General features: G+C 43.8%; 1 protein-coding gene across 4 annotated transcripts in view; it reads left to right on the top strand.

Annotated features, from left to right (window-relative positions):
• The window catches only part of SKI (SKI proto-oncogene), a 97127-nt gene that overhangs the window by 9900 nt on the left and 72237 nt on the right, over positions 1-14990 (top strand). The window lies entirely within an intron of this gene.

Here is a 14990-nt window from a genome sequence, read left to right as displayed (position 1 = left end):
AGATGATTTCTCCGCTGGGAGAATTATGCAAGTTTAAACTGAAATGTATTTAGAGAGCTTTTATGTATGTGTTTTCTGACTCACAATGCAGAGGGTGATTTATTTGCATCCTTAATTGGACAACATCTGTTAGGGTTGGAAGAAAAACATTTCCTATCCTTCCAGTGCCATAACCCGCATTTTTTTTGGAGCCCCTTCTGCCTACTGCAAGGTCTGTGCAGGTCTGGCTTACCCAGGTGCAGGCACCAGGCACACAGCTTGGGAGCTTCTGGGGAGGGAGCTGCAGAGTTTTGATGCATATTTGCAAAAAGAAAAAAAAAAAGTTATAGGTGCCAATGATACTGTTAAAATCAGAAACAGTAACACCTGTTTTCTGTCTTTACTTTTCTCCTTTTATAAGAAGATGATGCCTTTGTTACCATTAAACAGAAAACAAGGACAGTAAAACTTCCCAATTCTGATAGCGAAGACGAGAGTCTAAAATATTTCTGTAATGCTGCTCCCAGTGATCTCTGACCATTTAGCAAAAGCTCTGCTGCTGGTTTTCAGCACAGTTAAGCTGTTTTGTAACACTTCATGCAGGAGAAGAAAACAGCTCTGCTCATGTGTGGACATTGACTGTCAGGAGGCCAAAGTAACCTCTTGGCTTAACGTGAGCTTCTGTGTGCGGCTGTGTGACCGGCCCTGCAGCCCCAAATCTGGCACTGACCCCTGCGTGCAGCCCTCATCGCTTTCAGTGGGGAGCTGCACAGATCTGAAGAGCTGCCCATGCAGATCAGATTGCAGGAATGGGATGGGGACGGTCCTTGCTGCCATTATGTAATAGCGGAGTGCTGAGTGTCTTGGACTGAGTGCATAATGCTTGTTGATGCTTTTTTCAGGATGCAGCTAACCAAATTAATTCTGTTGAGTATTAAAGTCTATCGGTTGCACAGGGATCCTGCTGCTTGCTAAAACAGGGACTGTAGTAGTACCAATAACAGGCAGCAAATTACTTCAAATAATTAAAAAAAAAAGCAAAAAAAAAAAAACCCTCTAAATATTAACTTTGGCTAGGTCTACTATTTGATTTGACAAATAAGCAAAAAAGAAACCTCTGGAATAACACAGATAGTTTTTATGTATTTATAGCTGCAGAGTAATAGGACAGAAAACAGCCAATGCTAAGGCTGCAGTGTGGTCTGATTCCAGTAACCTAGAACCTTGGTGTTCTAGATTTCCAATTTACACTGCTGTTATTGAAGAATTCCAAGCTTCTAAAATCCTGTCACTCCACAGTTGATAAACTGAGCGGAGTTGGAAGATAATGGAGTTTCCTGGAAGTTTTAAAATTAATTAATTAATTTACTGAATGGTTCCCCTTTCTGAACTCCCCACTAGCAGTTTCAGTTAATTCAGTGGGAGCGGATTCTCACCCATGCTGGTATGACTTAGCAATACTCTGTTCGCTACATGCGCTCAGAGCGGGGTTGGAGCTGCTGGGAGAGCCTGCAGCATTGTGTCCATTATTGATGTTTCCTTGTTCCCATGTCACTTGCAGTGTTACTTACAGCGTTAACCAACCCGTGTCTTTTAGGTACATTTGGTCTTTTTTTTTTTTTGAATTAACCTAGCCATGATGAGACTTGAATGAATATCATCTGCACACCTGTTTAATATTAAAGATCAGGCATTCAGTGCTTTGTGGCTTTAGCTTGAAATTCAAGTTGCTTTGAGTCATCCCTTTCGTCTTTTGTTTGGGTGGAAAAAAGGAGTGGCAGTAAACGGCCTGCAGCTAAGAAATGAAAGAGTTGAATTAGGTTTTAGAAATGTTAGTCTTGGCATTTGGGACATTTGCATTTGTACAGATTGTCACGCTCCTCTTTATTTTATTTGGAGTATAGAAGTTCAGTGCTCAGGATGAAAAATGTTACATATCTTTTTCCTAGTATTGTGACACATGAATGCTGCACTGGAGGAGTGGGAAAGAGCTGCAGTGTGAGCTGTGCTCTCACACGTTGAGCAGATCACTGTTAGGCCAGCCTGGTCATTGTCCCATCTGTGTTCCCAGCTGAGGGTTCTTTTCTGACAATAACTTCTAATTCTGTGAACAAGAGGATAACCCACATGTTAATTATAAGAAATCAACCAGACCAAAACTGCAAATAAATTCATTTTGGTGTACTTTGTAAAGCTTCCTCAGTTCACGTGTAGCTGTAGGAGAAGCTGTGTTAGTGCTGCCTGGAAGGGACAGAACGCACAGGAGTTATGGCAGGAGCATCTTAACCCTGGTCTCGACACTGAGCAGCGTGCAAGCACTGTTACATCCCTGAGTGCTGTTACTGCAGATGTATTGTAAGCACGTGGGCGACGTTCAACTTCTGCTATTGTACAGAAGATAACATCTAAAGTTACTCTGGTCTAGACCTCGAGGGTCTTTAATCAGCTTATTTGCACGGTGTGCAGTGAGAGTAACACATGACGTCAGTATAGCTGTGTGCTGTGCAAACCATGCCAGGAAGTGATTCAAGTAAATGAAGGAAGCAGGAGCTTCTTCAGAAGACCCTGAGTGTGATGGTGAGTGCTTTGGTCATACTGTGAGGGTCACATTGCACGGAGATTTGCCACGTGAAAATGTAGGAATTTATCCAAGTTGTCCTCATTAACTGGACGAATTTATCAGTGCAGCTTTCTCTTGTTGCAACTTGATTTGATTTCAGTCGATTCACGCGAATCAAACTTCATTTCTTTCTTTGTTTCTGAGAGGGATGCTCATTCATGCTCTCCTTACAGAGCAGCTGGATCTCATCATGACAGATGTGAAAACCCTTACATTTATGTTGCTGTATTTTTTTGTGTGAGAGTTTTTCATGAATTAAGCTCTTGTCCTTACTAGCCTCCCTTCAGACTTGTTACTTGATGTGCAGATGGTTCACATACCACAAAGTGAGCATTGGGTCCCAGGAAAACAGAGAGATGTGTGGACAAACTTCTTAAAAATAAAGTATCTATATTTTTTAAATTTTCTTTAAAAAAATAATGATAATTGCGAAGTAAGAACTGGGTTGCTCCAAATTCCCCCTCCAAAGTCTGCTTCAGTAGCCATGCAGATTGGCTGAACTGGCTTCCCGTCCTTTTGGTTTTGGTGGAGAGGTTTTTGTTTGGCATTTCACAGTCTGGTTTTCTCCTTTGGGCTGTGTTACGGTAGGACCAAAACTGAATTGCTACCATGGAAAGCTTTTAAGAAACTGGGGTGGCAGAGCCGTGTCCTGAAGGAGTGCTTTGCAGGAGTGAATTCGCAGCGAGCAGCTCAGTTGCTCTTCGTGCTGTTTGGGACACATGTCTCACTTTTGGTGGGGTGGAGGGGTTCTGTTTGTTTGTGTTCTTTTTTCCCCCTCCAAGCTCCTTCTGTAGGCTTTCAGCCCGAGTGCATCTTGGGATTTCCCTTTTGCTGAATGAGCTGCTTGTTCAAGAGGGAGGAAGTGAGGTCCCTTCTGGATTAGGAGGGGATGGGGGAGGAGGGCGGGGAGATGTCCTGTTTCATATGCAAAGCGCAATGAACTGGGGGAAAAAAACAACAAAAAACACATGGAAACCTATTTAACAAAACCATCCGTGTCCCGGGCTGCCAGAGGAGTTGCTGGCTTTGTTGGGGAGAAACCTTTTAAAAATGAGATAAAGGTGGAACTTTTTTTTTAATTCCAGCTGAAGGAAAGAAATAAATGTCTCCTTATGGTAGGTCCCTGTGAACGGAGCACGCAATGAACTGAGGTGGTACCAACCTCCACAGCAGTCACGAGCTCACAGATGTCTGTTGTGATGTATGCTTCCCTAAGGTTGGAATTGAGGGATGGCCACCGTTCTTTGGTCCTTCACATCAGTATCAGCTGTGTGTAATTTGATTTCAGTTACGTTTCTCCTACTGAGCCAAATAAATATTTAGCAAAAGAAAAAAGTAACGTAGTTGTTCCAGTGTTACCATAACGTTGCTTCAGTTGGGAGCAGTAAAGTCTGTGCAACAAATGGTGAGTGGAGGGCTGAAGCTGTTTCTTTTTTCTGCATTGATGTTTCTCCATTGAGGATCAGATGAAAAAGTTGCAGTGATGCAAAAAGTATGGAAGGCAGTGATATTTATTGGGCATCCTTGGGGCAGACTTTGGAGGACTGGTTTTGTCCTCTGCACTTTTGGTCATTTGTTAGCAATGCCGATGGCAGATCTTTGCATGTTTTCCTTGACTCTAGTTGATCTTGCAGAAATGAATATTACTGTTAAAATAGCAACTGCTCGGAATTAGTTGCCATGTTTTGATGCTGTTAGTTGAAAACTTCTATTCCTTTCCAAAGTTGACACTGCTTTTTCCTATTACTCTTGGTTTATTTCTTAGCTGTCTTCTGTACAAGGAAGGGCTTGTGTAATGCCCGAGCCATTCCCATTCCTCACTGAATGATATGCAAATCTAGTCAATTAAGCAGGGGGGATTTAATTAGCAGTTTAAGTTCATGTGTGAAGTGTCTTGCTTTAATTACTTAACAGTTTTGTTGCAAATTTGCTAATTTTTTTTCCTCAGAACTATCGAAACTGTGATATTTTTTTTGGTAACATTTTCAAATAGTGAGTATTGCCCAGCATGTCTGACCTTTGTACTGCTGTGTGTGTGTCCCTTCAGTTGTAAGGGTCTTTTCGAAGCTGTGCAGAGAAAGCAAAGCTATGTTTATTGTTTCAGAACAATACTTAAAAAAAAAATAGGATTTTTGTGCTAAAAATTTGGAGTGAAAGGCTGTCTGTTGTTCCTGCTCTTGTAGCTAGATGATACCAGTGTTGTGGTATCTGTCTAACTGCCCCGTGTAGTTGCAGTGCGTTATATCAAATGGTCTCTTTTGTCCAGACAGAACTTGAAACAAGTGGCTTTTCTGCACGGCTGCAGAACGTCAGCACGTTGCTGTGTCAGTGTGGCTGCAGTGATGGAAGTAACTCAGTGTTACAAGAAACAGGTTTGTGACAGTGCAGAACTAGGGCTGGTTTTTGTGCCCCCATCTTTTTATTAGAGGTGCCTGTGCATGTGAGAGGGGCACGTTTACTCAGGCAGTACTGCCAAGGCCATCCCTGCCTTTCTGAGTCACCTGTCGGGGTGGTGGTGTCTTGTGGCCTTGTTTGGCTTCTCAAAACGCGGAGGTGATGGCGGGAATAAGAGGAGAATTGAGAAGAAGATGGATTGATTTCTGTGACTTCCTCCCTTAACATCACGTTAATGCACTTCAGACAGATATGAGTACATGACTGCACTTTCCTCTGGCTCAGCGCAGCAGATGGCCCAGCTGAGGCTCCTGGCGCACTGTAAATTGAGTATAACTGGGTACAGATCTGCTGTTTGGATACCTGCTACCTGTTTTCAAATAACAATTATCCCAGTGATAGCAGATACATCAGAGGTGGATCTGAATTGCAAAGTAAAGTTTATCATCTGTTGTCATTCGGGCATGATGGCTGTGGAGAGCTTCCATGCACAGCCTGTAGGTATTTCTCTCTTCCTTGCTCCCCACCTCCTCTGCCTAGTTGCCATATATCAGGATGCTGCCATGAATGTGCATGAACAAATGGGAATGGTAGCTCATGAGAGGTCTGTAGGATATTTAGCCGTGAAGCACCATGCTGTAATGCAGCATTTGGTTTGGAAGATGCTGGTTTGGTACAGAGAGCTTCCTCTGAGCTCCCAGCTGCAGGATTTTAGATGTTACAGCTATATCATTTCACACGTTGCACTTCACGTGGAAGTCCAGAGAAAAATTTAGAGAAACATCTGTCTTGTCTGTCTTCAAAAGCATCTCTAGGCAGTGGTCAGGTGATAAGTGAAGGAGGTGAAGAAGCTAATGTTATTACATGCAGATCTGCCATTATGGAGCAGCCCCAAGGCTTGTTTCTTGGAGCAGCTGTAGTGTGCAGGCAGCGATCCCGTGGTGCGCTGAAGGACCCGATGCCCATTACGGTCAACTGCAGCTTGTTTCTGTTGTTTGGAAAAGTCACAGCAGGAGTATGCAGGAGATCCAGGATGGAGAGTGCTGGGTGCCAAGGTTTGCTAAATGAGCAATTTCTCATTTGTACATCTGGTGCTGGGAGGCTCCAGCAGCCATTCCTTAGGATGGTAGATAGCGTGGCTTCTGGGGCAGCAGAGTTTTTACTGAACTGGACTCCTGCTGTAGGACTGAACCACTGTGAACTCTGGTACGCTGAAAAGCCTTTCTGTGGTGGACTGAAAGTCTTCCATCTGTTTTGGTGTATAAGAGCAGAACGCTGGCTGCAATTCCTTTTGCTGCTCATTGGCTGCAGTTGTGTGTGTGTGTGTACATGCACAGATGAGAGGCTAGGAAGGAACAAGAACAACATTTGCACTTACAGTCCAATGCATCACAATGCATCACAGGTACTCCTCATGCATTGTTTTAAAGTATTTCTTTATTATTTGCCTTAACTTTGTCACCACACATAGAAATTTTCCTCATTTATCTTCTACTTCTACTACAATCTTTAGTTTCACTGTAGGGTTGATGATCGAGTAGTGGCAACTTCACTTTAAAGCTTTTAAACTGGAAAATGGGGTTTTTACCAACCAAGGCTTTTTGAGAGAGATGGATAAGAAACTGCTGCATTAGTTTTAGTGACGATTTCCTGCATCTCTGCATCTTGGATAGATTTAAATAATTTAACAAATGCACAGATACTGGCTGTAGCAGCGGTGCAGTTAAAATCACTTCAGTCAGCAGCCATCCAGGCTGGGCAAAAGGCTGCAGCATTTGATTGAAGGACCCTGTTTAGAGAGTCACTGTGGTACGGAGTGTTAAGGAACTCACCCCATTAATAATTCTTTTTATAAAAGCAGGAGAGGCATTTCTAAGCCAGTGCTCTGTGTTTCATGCATCTGCTTTTTATGAAGTGCTTTTGTGAAACAAAGCAGTGTTAGAAATGCAGAAAAATGTTACACTTCTGACATGTAGGAGTTCAGTCTTTGCCATATCCTCAATGGGATCTCAGCACTATAATGCAGAGCGCTGCTGCTTTTCAACAAGGAGCCACTCTGCATTTTCTGCAGTCCTGTCCTGGTCCCACTTCCTGATCTCACTGTTAGTGGGCCAAGGAAGCAAAAGTTAACAGCAAACATGGGATCTCCTGGCCTGTTTGGTTTCCAAGCAGAAGCAGAGATGTTGTGATTTAGAAACTTCTTTATACCTGTAAAAATAATGGGATGTATTAATTCCTTATTTCTTTCTGTGCTTTTCCAAGATAGTTTCTGGAGGCGTTTCATTCAAATTTGTTATTAATCTTATTAAGAACCCGTGTTACCGCTGTTCTATTTTTAATAGAATATCTTTCCTGTTTGGCCAGGGCAGCCCTTTTGTTGAACCTCCTTTTGGACTGTGTTCCCATGTGCTGTGAAGGCGCTGACACATGACCTCGTTACACATAGAAAATCCTAAATGTCCTGCCCCTTGCCAAACCTATCACAAAGCTACCCATCACCCCCTTTTCAGGATCCCAGATGGTAAATAGCAGCAGGAGGTGAAAGGGGAGCTTTGTCTCCATTCTGAGTCCTGTTTTAAGTATTCTGTGTCTGTCTGTTTCCCTCTGCTTTTCCCACTCTGCCCATAAATTAGCAAGCCAGCTTTTCTGACAAGGGAAGACAAAATGTCCATAAGCTGCAGTAACATCACCTACTCAAGATAACGTTTTTGAACATTCTTGGTTTTCGTTCTGTCTGGTTGTGATCTCCTCCTTTGGGTAGAGCAGCTCTCTGGCTGCTTGCTGGAGTATTTAGGGAAATGCCGCTTTGACGAGGATCAGGCGGCAGCTCTTAGCTTCTGTCCCAGCTTCTGAAAGGGGCACATCTCACAGTGACGTTTACCTACACCCTGGGTGGCTGGGCTCTGGTGATTTAAAAAAAAAATCCTACAAAGATCTGCCTGTCCTATTGTTTTCCTAAAGCCCAAGTTGTAAGAGAGGCAGCAGTCTGTGCCTGGGGTGCCCTGGGAGCAGCTGGCTTTATGAGCGTGCAGGGGGTCAGCAGTGAAAGGAGGAGGGCCGTGGTGAGGGGATACTGCAGCCCAGAGCCACTGCCTGCAACTCTGTGACTGTTTTCAGAAGCTGGGCTTCACTCCTAGGATTCACTGAGCAGGATATTGTCCCTAAGCACTCTTCCCATGGAGTTCCCCTCGGTGACAACAGTTTCCCCTCGTTTTGTACAGGAAAGCTGGCTTGGGCTTTTGTGCAGGTGGAAGTAGGAGCTGTGCCGGTGTCACTTCAGGAATAGTCCGTTTGTATCGAGGTGATAACATTCAGCTTGGTGTCTGTGCCATTTTTTGGTGTGATAGGTGTGAAGGACGTACAGAGCTGTATCCATTAATCATCTCTCCAATCCAGGGCTGTGGTAGTGTTTCCTATGAGAAGAGGAAACTGACTTTTTTTTTTTTTCTCTCTACTATTTACCTGCAGCTGTACTGTGTAGGTTTGATGGCTTCTGCTAAGAAATGCTGATTTATGCTAGCTGAGCATATGCCTTTGTTTGCTGGGGACAGGTTGGTTTGTTTCCATTAATGAAGGCACTGATTCTCCTCAGCCCCATCCAATTCCAGGAACAACCTGCGATTGCCCGACCTGAGCTCTGACAGCTCGGTGTGATGCTCATCTTTTCTCTGACCTCAGTGCAGCTGGGAAATCAGAGACTGCTGAAATGAAATGCTGAAAGTTTAATTAATTCTATGGATTCCCTGTTTTTTGTGCATCTTTATTTTAAGCTGTTGAATATTAATGTGGAAAGGGGAGTAGGAGTGCAAGGTCTGTTTACTGTCTAGTGCTTGAAAGTGGTTTCTTTTTCTTTTCCAGTTGTTTCATTTTACGTTAGAAATACAGTTGCATTATTCCCAGGTTCCTGCACGTTCTTAAGATGCCAAGTGAGTGTCAGCAGGGAAGCTGATGGGAGGGATTTAAAGCCATAATGCAAGCGTTGTGGCTCTGAAACATAAGAGTGACTCCACTTTGAACATGAATTAATAAACTTTGATATTTAAGTGTCGAGAAAGATTAAGAAGAAGAGAGGGAAGAGCTCCTATGTCTTTTGGCTCTGTTTTCTGGGTAAGAATGCTCTGTTTTCCACATTGTGAGTTAATTAGTACAGTGTTTTTTTCCTCCTCTGGGATCTCCTGTATTTCTTCTGACCTGTAATTCTCTGTATAGTCATCAAGTAGAATAGATCTGATGGGCTTCGTTCTGACACGTTGTGTTTTGACAGCACATTTTGTTCATACTGAGTCAATACTTTTGAAGCTGGATTGCTTGGTCACTTTAATTTGACATATACCTACTTGCTGCCAAAACTCCTTTTGGCTTCTGCCCTAACACCAGCCTACTGTTCTGTCACCTTCTCTGTCTGTCACTGGTGCTTTTATGGCTGCACAATGTGCAACAGCTCACCAGGGAATCAATCTGCCTGAATTAGTCATTCTATAAAGGGGAGTTACAAAAATTAACTGAACAAATGTGCTGTTGAGTGTGCAGAATAAGCCAGTCAAGGTGGGTTGGCGGCTTCGTTCACTGGCGTTGCATTATTTGAGATTGCCAAAGGTATGAAAGTTTCAGATAAAATGATGGTGTACATGTTAGTGCTTTATCCTGAAGTACTGACAGTCCAGGGAACAGACTTGTGATGGTGAGAGCGAGGATGAGATGGAATCAAGCAGTGCTGCTTCAGCCCCAGCTTCTGTCATTTGTGAAACCTTTGTGTAGCGGCTGTAGCTGCTAAAGATTAGGCCAGTATCTTTTCTTTAACACCTTATTAGCTGTTGCTCTAAACCATGAGCTACTGTGAAAGTATTTTTCTTTCCTTCTTTCCTTCTTTCTTCCTTTTCTTTTTTTTTTTTTTTTTTTTTTTTTTTTTAAGGCTTTTGGTGGATGAAGCTCTAAAATGAATAGCAATAGTGTCTCCCTCTTCCTTTTGCCTCCTACTCGCCGCTCACACACACTCAGCCCTGGGGTCTTTTCTTTCTGTGTGGTTGGCAGAACAGAGAAAAAGAGAGAGAGGGAGACTGTCTGGGCCCCTGGTGCTGTCATGAGAAGAATAGTTGTGCTGTTACTGCTAAATCTAAAGGGACAAGCTGGGGTATGTATGCTGCAGCAGCCAGCGGGCTGAATTAGTGGCTTTTAGGCACTGCTAAGAGGCTAATTGAGTCACTGGTACTTGCTGATTAAACCAGCAAATTGAATAACGTATGGATATGTGCATGTTTGTGTTTGGATCTATGCTCTATGAAAAAATAACGTCAGGTTTTCTTTAACCCTTTTGCTCAAGCCACTTAGTAGCTTAAGGAACACCAAAGCAGCTATATAAATATGAGGAGGTCAGTCTTATTTTATTCTTTTCTCCCTGCAATATTTGATGGGAGGGCACTAACACAGTTCCTTTACTGGTTACTGAATTGTTGCAGCTGAAAAAGTGCAGTATTGAGCAAGGCTTTGGTTTAATATGGGGTATTCAGAGTTGAGGTGACAGAAGGGAAAGAACTGAGGCTGTCCTCAAGGGATGTGGGTACAGCAGGTGAAGCCTTTGTCAGAATCTTGGTTGGCATCCATCTCAAACCACTCCACCTTCTTCAGAACTGTGTCAGTGACACAGCTGGTGGTTGCACCACTGCTTCTGGATATCTCAGCAGCAATGCATAAACAGTTGTCCTATATAATGGTGAGGATTATAGCATAGCTAAAGAAAGTGTTTATAGCTGGGTTGTAAGGGGAATACGTAGAGAATCTGCAAAGCTGAGCTAAACTTTAATATACCCTTGCTGTGTATTTTGTAATGCTTTGTCGCTCCTGAAATCTGCCCACAGACTCAGGCCCAGCTTTGCTTTTGCTCACAGTGGTTTTTATAATGATTGTGGCTTGTTTAACTTGAGTAGAATTATTCCTAATTTATAGCACTATAACTGAAGAACAGAATTAGATTCTTGTGTTTTTCTTTGAAGTGTGCAGTGCTCTTAGGGAGGCTGTTGTGCTGAGGGCATATTGCTCTCAGTGATTCTTTTTAATTTTGTTTTTAGCTTTTAAGAAGAATGAGACACCTCTCAATCTAAACCAGAAGGACACGTATGAAAAAATAGTAAGACTCGTAGAGGCGAATGGTGGGTTCAGAACCTTGTGAGTCATTGCAGGGAGATTGACAGTTTGGGAACATGAACGCGGAGGAGTGAGGATGGGATGCTCAGGGGCTGATGAGATAAGGGAATCTATAGAATGTCAGCAGAGGGGTCAGCAGCAGCGTGCATCTCATTCCAGAGTTAAACTCAGGCATTGGGAAATGGCATTCCTTGATGGCAAATACGATCTGACAGTTCTCAGCTAGCTACAGTGTTCTCCTCCTCCTCCTCCACCCTCCCTTCAGCCACATATCAGCGGATGCTTTGGAGATCATGTCTGTTCTTGCCTTCAAAGCAGCAACAAGAAAATATTTAAAGCCACAAGCACACCTTAGAGGTTCTGCAGGGTAAGCCAGGTTAGCAATCAATTTGTGTGCTTGAAAAATTACATCCTTATTTAGGCAACTCAGTTTCCAGGGTGGTCAGTCTGTTTTATCTCCTATTCAGAGATTATTGAGCTTTACTCTGATTTTAGCACGTAACTGTTGTCTTTCTCTCTCTTTCTTCCTTTCTTCTCTCCCATGCATGTGAAAGAATTTCTTTCTGTTCTTGGGCAGGCCTGGACTGGATCCGCTCCTGGAATTAACTACACAGGAGTTCATTCATTCCTCCTCTCAAATTACTTGGTGTTTGCTAGGTATAATTTGTTCATAGGTGGTGGGGAAGGAACTGTCCTCCCCTTGTTATTACCAAGGTGCAAGGAGCTAATACTGCTTTAGTGGGCAGGGCAGGAGACTGAGTCAAGAGAACTGTTTTATAGTCCCAGCTCTTGACACCATTTAGAGGGGTGACCTTGGGCGAGTTACTTCACTTTTCTGTGAAACAGCAGCGTTTACCTCCCTGCCCAGCAGGGCTGTTGAGAGGATTTCTGTGGATTGTTTTACATGCATACAGGATTATGTTGTTATTGCTGAGTGTTGTTTTTTTTATGAATATGTATGAAAGGCACTGGGACGTTACCTCACCTTAGGCCTCACTCAACTCATTGCAAGCTTGCGGTTGCTGTGAATTTATGTAATGGAAGAGATGGAAGAGATTAGGAGCGTTATCCTCAGAAGCTGTTGATGTTCTCAGAAGAGAAAGTGAACCCCATTTCTCCTTCTCTAAGTAGCTCTCTGTTTTTTTTCTGACTTTGTCTTGTTGCTGGCATTTGGGACATGGGGTCTGGAAAGGCTCCCGTCAAACCAGAAGTATTATTTTTCTGTAGGCTCTTTGTGAGATCCTAAAACACAGCTCTTCTTGCGATGGAGAAAGGAGGAAATAATGACAAAATATTGTGCTGTTGTTTTATTTTTGAATCCTGAGCTTGTGGCAAGGGAACCGACCACACTGTGGAGATTGCACAAGTGCGGTCTCCAGGGTGTCACTGGTGGTGTCAAGGAAAACTTCCTCTTTTAATCAGTCCTGTGGTGCAGCTGTGCTGCTGTGGATGAGTGGGCATAGCTGGGAGGCATCCACTTAGGCAAGGAAAGGCCAGGAGAGTGTGAGCCTTGTCTCACTTCGTCTCACTTCATCTTTTACGTGAAATGGGGAAAGGGCAGCACTGCTGAAGAGGGATCATTTTCCTTGGCAGAAACTGAAACATATATATATGACCGTAAGCCTGCCTTACGTGCTCTGCATGCAAACTGTAGGGTTCTGAGGCTGAAAGCGAGCTCAGGGTGACTCAGTATGGCTGTGACCTCAGCTTGTCCTGATGCGCCAGTATGTGGTGCCGCTGCTGCCCAGGCAGGGATGTCCAACCTACTGATGTTCTGAGATGCCATGTAAAGATTGAGTGGGTTATTTCTTAACGTTTTGTGGGTGTTGCTCCTAATCTCTTCCAGTGTTTCACTCTTTAAGTCATCTTGTCTGTTTAAAATTAAATAAATGAAAAAGCTTCCATCTGACTGTTAGAGAACTTCATGTTTGAGTTTACAGTTGTTGAAAAATACACATGTGAGTACAAAGTGCTTTACAGTAAACGTTCCAGCCTTCTAGGTCCTAGGTCTTCTCAGGTGACTTGAGTCAATTGTATGATGACAGCTATCAAGCAGCATCTTCTGTCCCAGTTGCCTAATGACAGCTATCAAGTAGCATCTTCTGTCCCTGCCTGGAGCCAGCAAGCTTAGATTTTAGTCCGTTGAGTTGGCAAGGCAGGTCCAGGTCAGAGAGAAACCTGTCAAAAGCTGTGCTTTAAATCAACGCCTATGCCTCTTTCTCCTATTCTGCCATCCTTTAGTTTTGGGCAAGGTGTTAACAGTTGTTTCTGAAATCTCACCGTATTTCCTGCACACGCTTTGAGTATAATTAAATAAAAAGCAAGCTTGTGACATGAAGAAAGAAACCAGTGTAGGATGGATTAAGCATGAGAGGCAAAAGTTGCTTCCCAGAATCCAGTAACTTCATTTTGAGGTTCAGGGGAGTTTTGCTGTTTGTTTGTGGCTCCATGCGTGCTCCTTTACCCCCAGTGCAGCTGAAATCCAGTCGGGTCCGATGGCTGCAGTGGGGTGACCTGTGCTGAACAGTAGCTGTGGCACAGCCGGTGGGGATTGAGAGGTGGGGTTAGCCTGCTCCTTTGCCTGCCTTGACCCTCACTCTCTTTTTCCTTACTCATGCTCTGCTTTGTATTGCAAGGAGGGATTTGCAAAGTCTTTATGCAAGTAATTCATTTGAAAATGCATCATCAGGAGGGCTCCAGGTTGAGGATTTGTCTAAATCGAAACTTTCTGCGATAATCTATAAGTTTCACACTAGGCAAATGCTGTGTTTCCTTGTTTTAAACACAAGCACACTGATTAGCACTTCCTCTCTGCATTTGTGGCTGACTTTTCACGTTGTCATATTCGTACTTACAGTGAGATATGCGTGTCACTTAGCACCTGATTCTCCTATGCAAAGGTCTTGTCACACAGCTTTCATCGAATGCATCTTTTTGTGAAGTGGGTGCATTCCAACATGCCCATAGCCACCTCATGGCACTTCTCTGTGACCTTTTTGCTGGAGTGACAAAGGGAGTTCCAGCCACCCGAAGCAGTCTGCATTCATCGCTCATAACAATACCTGGGGAGATCTTATCTGGGTTTGATGTTGGAATCCTTATGTTTGAAAACAAGAGGGGAATTTGAGTGTGGGGAATTACTCTATATAAAATGTGTTTTCTTAATTTGTAAAGCATTTGAATAAATGCTGGCATGAATGTGCTGTAAAAGGGTAAGGCTGTGGCAATAAAAGTGCATTTTGCAAATTTCTGCACTGTGAAAGGGCTACTTCTAATGGAATTGAATTGTTTAGTTGAGACAGCTCTCGCTGGAGAAAATTAGAAAAGCTTCATTCCTGTCATAATGAAATTGGGTCATTGTCTTTTTTAACTGGGTCATAGGAGTTTCCAGCATGGGAGGCCTCTTGCCATGTTTGATGAGGGCGAGGTATGGGAGCAGCCTGCTCTGTTAACCCTTGCAGCAGGGCTCAGCTCTGCTCCGTGCCCTGGGTGGGGGAGGAGGGGGGAGCTGCTTCTCCAGGCACCGTGCTGTGTGCGAGCCAGGCTGGGACTGATCTCGTGCTCAACCAGAGCCTGGGCTGCAGGCACCAAGGATGGCAGCAGTGGAGCCTTCGAGCCTCCCAGGTCACCCCTGTGGCTTGGCTTCTGCTGTGGCCAGAGGTCCTCCCGTCCTTCACTGAAGGAAGGGGAAAATGCTGATATATGGAACTAACTACAGTGCTGTGGGGTCTTAATTCACTTACCAATTTCAACCAATCATGCTTGAAAAACATTTTGTTGCTATAGCAGTATGTGAGAGGTGGCTCCCGCCCTCACACCACAGTCTGGGAAGGCTTGCAGAGATACTGAGCTACCC

The sequence above is a fragment of the Tympanuchus pallidicinctus genome, unplaced genomic scaffold, assembly GCF_026119805.1.
Source record: "Tympanuchus pallidicinctus isolate F22 unplaced genomic scaffold, pur_lepc_1.0 scaffold29, whole genome shotgun sequence".
In the NCBI taxonomy this organism is placed as follows: Eukaryota; Metazoa; Chordata; class Aves; order Galliformes; family Phasianidae; genus Tympanuchus; species Tympanuchus pallidicinctus.
The sequence above is the reverse complement of the archived record's forward strand: the minus strand, read 5'-3'. Positions and strand labels throughout refer to the sequence as shown.